At 40.8% G+C, this 9,102-nt stretch overlaps 1 protein-coding gene across 1 annotated transcript in view; it reads left to right on the top strand.

Annotated features, from left to right (window-relative positions):
* The first annotated feature begins 333 nt into the window (after window positions 1–333).
* ZNF366 (zinc finger protein 366) overlaps window positions 334–9,102 on the top strand; it is a 67,427-nt gene continuing 58,658 nt past the window's right edge. The window contains exon 1 of the mRNA XM_003266046.3: window positions 334–505. The gene's annotated coding sequence lies outside the window, so the exon portion shown is untranslated. The remainder of the gene's footprint in view (window positions 506–9,102) is intronic.

Genomic DNA, 9,102 nt, shown 5'->3' with positions numbered 1-9,102 from the left:
TTCGGCTGTGTCAGTTCTGCAAACCAGATACCAGAGGCTGCAGGCTCAGGAGAGCCTGCCTGTCTGGAACACCGTTTGTTTGGACAGGACAGGCCACTAAGGCGTTTCATCTCTTTAAAGCTCCCAGGGCAGAGAGCATATTTGAGGAATTCCTTTTTTTAAAGATTTTTTTGTTTTTGCCCCTTCCAACATTTTGTTTAAGAGAAAATGAGATGTCTATCTTCTGTTTCCTTATTTTTTTTCAGGAAAGCAAAGGGTTGTTGACTTCCTCCCTCTCCCCTCCCTTCCTTCCTTCTTCCCGAAGGTACTCATCTGAGAAAAAGAGAACGAAGTATTGTTCCTGTTCTCTTTCTTAAGTCATTCGAAACACTGTCCCTGCGAGTTCTTTAAGTTCCCTGCAATCTGTACACAAGAGAAAGAGGGAGAGAGAGAGGGAGAGAGACAGAGAGAGCAGGGATCAGGTAAAGGAGTGGGGCTGCTGCAGCCATTCAGACCTCAGGAGCTGGTAAGTTATCCATGCAATCATTTCTGCTTCCATTTCAAGGTTCCTGGGTGGATACTGCTGTGGGCATCTTCAACAGAAAATACCTTACTGGGAGTAGTCCTTAACCAAAGGGTATGAGTGATAGATGGCCCAGAATTTAAGCTAATACTTTTTTTTGGTAAGAGAATACTGATGCTTTGCAGAGCTAAGGCTGGCAAAACTAGAAATAGAATTACATCGGGACTAAAGAGGACACTGTGTTAAATCTGAATTTTGGCACAGATCATGTGGCTGGGTGAACCAGGAGCCACTGGCGTGTGAGATGTGTCCCACTGGAGAATTTGCTCTTCCTCAGTACTGTGTCCTGGGAACCTTATCAGGGTGTCTGTTAAGGACTGTGGTTTGCTCTGGGGTTTTTGTTAACACGTTACCTGGATTGAGGTGCCCTTCTCCTGTTCTTTCCTTTCCATTCAGCATCCCCCTAAAGGAGGATTGTTAATTGTTATATGATGGTTATTCTGCATCACTGAAGTAGAAGGGAAAGAGAGAAGGGAATGTCACTTGGAAATAGTTCTGCATGTGGGGAGCTTATGTGTTCAGGTTCCCCATGCGGGTTGAGTGTAAATTTATTATTCACTGTCAGTGGAAGATGTCATCTGCCACATGACAGAAGGCAAAGGTTTTGGGGCATATAGCTTTAGTTTTGGAAAACAATATGCAGCTAGAATGGGAGGATTAAGATGGATCGTTTGTGTCAGTAGGAGGGAAAAACTAAGTTACAGACGCAACTGAAAAACATTCACCCAGTGCCTGGTTTTCCAAGCACCAAACAGGGCGTAGCAAGCTAGTCAAGCTAATATACACAACTAGTTTTTAAAAGTCTAACTTGCTTCAATTAAATTTGTCATAAAGGATAATGTTACCAGGACCCATCATTGCAAGCCATGAGGGAGCCAAAATCATGTTGTCAAAAATAGGTCAGCAAGGTCACTCTGAGAGACTCGTTATGGTTCCCAATATTAATACTTTAATTCAGACAGATGCCGAATGGGTAAAAGCCAATGGCCATGCATACTTTTTAAAAATATTCACTGCTATGAAATTTACTGATTGAAATCACCTGGGATGTGAAGAATAAGATAAAAATAGCTGGACTCTCATTTAAAAAATTAATTTGGTTAGACTATGCTTTAACCACATTCAAGTAATTAATCTTTATTCAAAATTGAACCATCATCTTACTAAGGATGAGAAAACATGATAGAACTAAACTGTGATGTAGCTTTTGTTCCATTAGTCAGACCTCTTTTTTCTTCTCCTTTTTTCAAGGATTTTCTTTAGGAGCACCATAAAATGAGCAATGTAAAGAGACGTGAATAGCGTTTGCCAGCTTGCGGATGCAAAATTATTCTAATAACAATTGAAAATGTTTTACAGCTACCCTACCACCTCCCCTAACTACTCCATTTCCATAGATCTTCAGATCAAAAGGTAGCTGGAATAGATTGTCGAAGGCATTATTGCATCATTTATCAGCAATTTTGGCCCCAGAAGAAAAAACGGGTCTGCGAGCTTGACTTGCTCCTTTCAGTTTCATTTCTCTAGATAATGTATTGAATTTTGTGCTCAACTAAAACAACATCACAGAACACATTCTAGGTTTACTGAGTAAAAGCATCAGATGCAACACAATAGGAAACAAATGACAGCAGAGTCATTTGTTAAAGACAAGGAAGGCAATTAAATTAAAGACAAGGAAAGCACAAGGTGGGTAGGCCAGTGGCTCAGAAAACAGCCCCACTGCTAGCATGACTATGGCTTGAGATTAAGAAGCTGAGGATACGCAGTTTTCTTTTAAAGAAAAAAGTGTATTCAATATTTCCATTTAAGTTGTTCAGTCATTGCTGTGAAAATATTTCTTGGATACTGGGGGAAATGAATTTTAGCTACCTGAAGAATAAAAGCCATCGACTAGTTTAGTCTAAGTCACTGCCACTCAATCTATCTTTACTCACTCAACTCCAAAGAGTGAGTTGGCATTTGTGGAAACTTCCAGTGTGTGATTCTTTGGGGGTCATCAGAGGCTCTTTTGTGATATCATTGGGGGAATTCCAGTTTGAAGTGATCCAGAATTTGAGACACACAATATTTTATTCGTTAATTTCTGCCAAAACTGTACACATAACTAAATTACAATTTCTTATACACATTTAAAATTATGTTAGGATGTGTGTCCTGCAGATCCGTGTGCTGGGATGTGAGTGAAATTAGAGTGAGCAGAGCACAGGCTCTGTTGTTATACTAATTTGGGTTTGAATTTCAGCTTCGTTGCCTACTGTTTATGGGCCTCGGAGCAGGTACTTAACTGCTCTAAATCTCAGTGTCCCCAAATGTAAAATTGCATCAACATAATGGAGTTGTGAGAATTAAATACAACTATTGGCATAAAACACTTAACATAATGTTTGGCAAGTAGTAGGAGTCAATCAGTGTCAGTTATATATTTTTTAAGGGTCATATATTAACACTGAAGAGTACTGTATTTTGTTAATACAGAGAATAGAATGAGTCTCCTATAATTTGTGTCATTATTCTTGCTTAATACTACACCAAGGATCTATCAGAGCAGATATTATTCCTGATAGCTTTAGAGTTGGGCACACATTGAGTGAAGATATTCTGAACTCTAAATTCTTATAAAAGAGTGTAGAGCTTAATGTATTGATATTCATATTCACGAATGGCAGAAATGGCAGATTTAGCTTCACTGAATGCAGCTGTATTCAACACAGCTCAATGCAGGGGAAAGTTTGTCTTGGGATAAAAGTTTTCAACTTAGATGAATGTGCGAAGAGAGTTCGGTTATATTGTAGACATTTTATTCTCCCTTTCACCCACTTCCCCAACTGCTTGAGCTCTGTGTTATTGGTGACCTTTTCCCTGGTTGTGGAGGGCTGGAGACACTTTTTTTGGAGACCATCGTGGTTGTACCATGACTCAGCTAAAGAGGAAAGGACTTAAAGTGACACATTCTCCTCCTGCCCAGGGCTGAGCACACTTGGGGTTCTCTCTCCTCAAACATTCTAACAGTGAGCCACTCACCTTCACACAGAGAAATAGAACACTATATATCACCATGGGTGTGCGTGTGTGTGTGCACGTGTGTGTGTGTGCGCGTATGTGTGTGTGCGTGCGTGTGTGCATGTGTGCATGTGTGTGTGTGGTGCCCGATTGATCCAACTGCTATTTTTCTTTCACTCTAAACTTTAAAGCCTATATCACCGTTAGTTTGTCAAGTAATAATGATACTTTTACTTAGGTCTTAGTTAAATTTCTCTCCACTTTCCAAAAGCAAAACACACAACAGCAAGAATAACAAAAAATCTACCACCAATAACCAAAGCCATTCAGGTCCTTTTGTTAGACTGAGAGCTTGTGAAACAACAGAGACGTGTTTGGACACTTAACCTTAGGGACAAATCGAAGCTGAGTTGTTCTGCACTAATGTGCAAAAGGTGCCCTCTCATGTGGCTTGGTGGAGTAGAAAAAGACCAGACTGGGAATCAGAACACTGCTGTTCTCATCCAATCTCTGCATTTCCTATATGCATGACTTGACAGGTTTCTTTACTTGCTTGGATCTCAATTTTCTCATCTGTGAAATGACAAAATGGGATAAATAAGTAATTTTTGAGGGGTGTGTGTGTGTTAGAATTCACCTGGGGGCTTGTTTATAGTCTCCTCCTGCCCTGCCCACTTCATGGGATGATCTATGAGACTCTTTGCTGACATGCTGTGATTCTCTAAAACAGAAGGTCAGTGGCTTGCTCCGTCTTCTTCTGGGTGGCATTAACCTTAACTGTAAATGCTCGTTTTAAGAGCCATGCTTTTAACTGGAATTCCTATTCAGCACTGGATGTTCTCTCTAGAAGGCAGTTCTGAGTATATCAAATATTATTTTAGAAGCTGTTAGTATTATGGAATAAGGAATGTCCTAGCCAGTTGAGCAATCTGATGATAATGATCAGTGTTCTAGAACCATATGTAAATCACAAGATCAATTGCTTAGATCTGTAAACATTATAAATCAATATAAATAGCACTTTTTTTTTGTTTTTTGAGACAGAGTCAGGCTCTGTCACCCAGGCTGGAGTACAGTGGCACAATCTCGGCTCACTGCAAACTCTGGGTCCCAGGTTCAAGCGATTCTCCTGTCTCAGCTTCCCGAGTAGCTGGGATTACAGCTGCCCACCACTACGCCTGGCTAATTTTTTGTATTTTTAGTAGAGACAGGGATTCGCCATGTTGGTCACACTGGTCTCGAACTCCTGACCTCAAGTGATCCACCTGCCTTGGCCTCCCAAAATGCTGGGATTACAGGCATGAGCTACTGCGCCCGGCAGAATAGCACTTTTTGATTTATCCATTTCTATATTATTTGCATCTTAGATTGAGCATGTATTTGTTAATTAAGAAAAACACAGATACTAAGCTTTTTCTATTCCCTTTAAAAAATATTAGTAGATTCTATCTCATAAGGTTTTGTTTCTTATTTTTTTACAACGTGTGCTGTGATGAGCCTATTTTACAAGTTAGATCCTTGTCCCTAATTTAATGGTGATGTAGAAAGGCAAAAAGATTGATAATGGTGTTTGAAAAATCAGCATTCACAGGTCATATTGTATGCTTCAATTATAAGGAAAATATAAACCTTATAGAAAAAGTTGTTCTAATTCTCCTGATTGAGTTTTTGCCTAAATCACTCATTTTTTTTCCTTCTATGTTTATATGGATAATGAAATAAAGCAGCAATGGACACAGATCTCCCTCTGACAGGAACATAGAGACAGCAAATAATTTTAATGTCCACCCTCAGAAACAACTAGCCTAATGATGGCTGTTCTTTTAGACTATTCAAAAACCAAATACATTTACATAAAACAATGGTTTTACATAAAAGAATAAGAACATGTCTTCATCCAGCGTTATGTGTGATACATAAGTTCACGAGAAAGGAAGCACCATGAGGACAGGGACTTTGTTTTGTCCACTGCTATCTGCCCATGGCCTACAATAGCACAGAGCCTGTCATAGATGCACAATAAATATTTGTTAAATAGATGAGTTAATGAATCAGTGGGCTGTAGAATGAAAGATGCTATCTTTATACAATGCCAAATGAAGCCATTAATTTGAAAAAAAAAAGTTAGTCAAACTTTTTTGGAGTCTAGACAATGCCAAACTGCCAGCTTGATGGATTTATCCTTCACCTGAATTGACTGGAATTATGTGGGCTTGTTCTGCTGTTGTGTGCATGGGGCTGCTACATGTGTATTAAAATGTCATCTTGGCAAGCACCCCCACCCATTTGTTCATGGGAAATCAACATTTATCAGATAGATACACAGAAAAGACTGCTGTTGCATTTTATTTTCCATTTATTTTCTGGGCAGATGATGGGTTTGCAAATTGTTTTTGGCGAGACAGACAACGGTCATTTGTTTTTCCTTGACTAAAAGAGCTGTGAGCCAGGATCCAGCCTTGTAGGAAATGTTCAGCTCTCTGGTTTGTTATAGGCAAAGGCTGTGATTCCAAGCTAAAGGAATGCCACTTGGGCTGAATTGACAAAACACCATGGGGTAAATTCAGGGAGAGAAATGTGATATCCTTGTTGAGCACAATGCCCTTTCCTTTCTTTAATTCGAGGCAATTGAAGAAAGACAAAACCACTGGATCCAGTCAGTTTTATACTTATTTGGCAAATTTAAAGTGGCAAATCTAAACACCTAATGACAAAAGTTGGGATTTTGGATGATGCTTTTTACATTTAACAACATTGGGGTTCTAGGTGTCTGTTAATTGGAGTAGAAACTGAAAAGGCTCTCTCTATTAACATGGATAGAATCTCTCTTTAGTGTCAAGTACCAGGGCACACAAAGAGAATTCTGGACAATTCTCCTATATTCCTTTGATAGATTATGGCCCCACCCTGACCTCATTCTGTGATGGCCACTGATACTAAATGGGAGAGTGATTTACCAACAACGGCACTGCCACCACCAGTGCCAACAATTATGGAGGAGTCATTACTAGATTTGGGGCCTCCTCAGAACTTTAGATACTTCATTTCACTTACCCCATTCTCAAGTATGTGCCTTATTCTCCTCATCTTAGAGCTGAAGAAAGGCACCTTGTTTAACAGATAAACTACAGAAAGTACATGATTTGCTCAACGTCAGTAAATTAATGTTGCTTGTTTTCAGGTTCCTTAGTAAGGAAAAAGTGTCATCTGTAGCTAATAATTTCTTTAAAACAAATATGTATCCTTTAAGGTAGTAGCCGTCAAATGGAGTCCAAAGACCAACACCATGGCACCACCTAGAAGCTTGTTAGAAATGCAGAATCAATCCCAGCTCCACCGCACATCTACTGAATCAGAATCAGCATTTTAACAAGATCTCCAAGTGACCAGTTGCACATTCAAGTCTGAGCAGCACTGCCTTATGGTTTTGAATTGTTGCACACAGATTGATCAGGGAATATAGGACCCTATTCCAAGGAGTTACAAAGCCATTTGTTAACTTTGACCTTGTCCAAGACAACATTCCTCCCTATTAAATAGTGGCATTACTGGACAAGTCTCCAATCTATTCAGCTCTGAGCAACAGCAGGCATGATTTCTGTGATCTCTCCCATGAAGTTAACTCCATATCATGGGATCCTAGCACTCTCAGAGAGGAAAGGTCGAGGGTATTATTTTCAGGTGCTTTCTGAGCACCAATCATCAGAGTTACCTGGGGCAGATTTCTAGGCCCTTCCCCAGATCTAACAAAGCTAAAGAGGGGACCAGGGCTCTGCTTATTATTCAAGCTACTGGCTCAGGGTAAGGAAGCTCCCAGGGAGGGTAGTGATGAGTATTTCAGGGAGATTACCCTAAAAAATAGTTTAGCTTTTTTCAGTAGCTTGAAAAAAACATTTAAAACCATAGTGCACGCATTAAGGCACCGCAGAGTTCTTCCAGGAAGAAAAGGTACTCTGCCGATTTCTTCCTTTGAATGCGTGAGAATAAGGACGAGAAATCTTGCTGTCTGCCCTGTGTCTTCCTCAGGGAGAAAGGGAGGACCCGCTTCTCCAGCATCACAGCCAAAGAGGAGACGCCAGTCCACACGCCTCCCTCTTCCCAGTGAGAAAACTCTGTGGAAAGAATCCTTAGAGTTTCCTTTGCACTGGGGACTCACCGTTCTCTCTTGGAACAGAAATCAAGAGGAGACTATTGTTGGAGGGGTGGGGGAAGGAAGCAGTGCCGGAAGAGAGCGAGGGAGAGGACCGGAATCGCCTCTGGTTCGCTGAAGCCTGGACAAAATGGGGCCTCTGCCTGGATGGAGCCCATGGCATCTCTCCCGTGACTGAGGCCCTCTGGCCACCTTCCATGGAAAGTTCAGGGAGATGAGGAATTTCAGGTTTTCAGTGCTGTTTGATGGAACACCTACCTCCATAGTGTCCACCACTTGTTTCTTGCTGTTTTTCTAGTTCAGGCATTTTCTTTCCCACAGCACGGTGGAATTTCCTCCTCTCACCCCTACTTCCAGAGAACTTTTTCAATTGTGTTTTTTCTTTTTTAAGTACAAAGAAGGGTCTTCTAGCATTATCCTAAAAAATGTATATATTGAACATTTTTAGGGTACCAAAGAGTTCTATGCTTAATCTATAAAGGCGGGGTTGGCGACAGAGCGAGACTGCGTCTCAAAAAAAAAAAAAAAAAAAAAAAAAAAAACAAGGCGGCTTCCCTGAAGTGCTAGAATTTGAATTCTTAGGGTGAGGAATATGTGAAAAGTTGTGAAAGGTTGCTGGCAGGCATATCCAGAATCTCACCTCCTACCTGGCTTTTCAGAGATCTGAGGAAGGAGGGTCTATTCCCAGCATCGTCTTTCTTGATATTCAGGAAACATTCAGTGATGCAGCAGGCAAGCAGGCGTCTCCTCCAACATGGTCTGCAGCCCTCCTAGCACCCAGGGATTTCATGGCACAACCACCTGTCTCTGGCTGGGGAGAAGTCTCCAGGGTCACAGAGTTCTTCTGGTGGCAGCCTGGGCCCCAGATCTAAATGGGGATGTTTGTGAAGGAATAGAGACACCGGTTTTGTGGGTAACAAAGTTCTGCTCAAAACTGCATCATTTTGCAGAAGGCAGTCCCATTCCATGTGTCTTCACATCCTCCATATGTTCAGACATATCCCACTATTTAGAATGACTGACATTGGCTCTTTTCCCCCTTGAGTCTCCTAGGAGAGAAATTTCAGCATCACATCTTTAATACATGCAGTTGGGAAGGACATTTAATGGTGAGAAAATCCCATTTCAGAAGGATTAGGACATAAAATGCCAAATGTATTTGCTCTTCAAGCAATATGGATATTTTGGGAGGGGTAGTGGTTTGCCGAAGTGCTATCGCTATGTACATGGTACATATACCTTACACTTGTGTATACATACACACACTGCCTACCCAAAATCATTGGTTCTTATAAAAGATTATGAGCCAATGGGTTAGCCCCAAATTGTTTGACTCAAGAATGTAGTATCTGATGTTCAATCTCTTAAACTTCCAAACAGATTTACT

Source organism: Nomascus leucogenys, chromosome 18 (genome assembly GCF_006542625.1).
Source record: "Nomascus leucogenys isolate Asia chromosome 18, Asia_NLE_v1, whole genome shotgun sequence".
NCBI classification, from domain to species: Eukaryota; Metazoa; Chordata; class Mammalia; order Primates; family Hylobatidae; genus Nomascus; species Nomascus leucogenys.
This window is presented reverse-complemented; position numbering and strand designations above follow the sequence as displayed.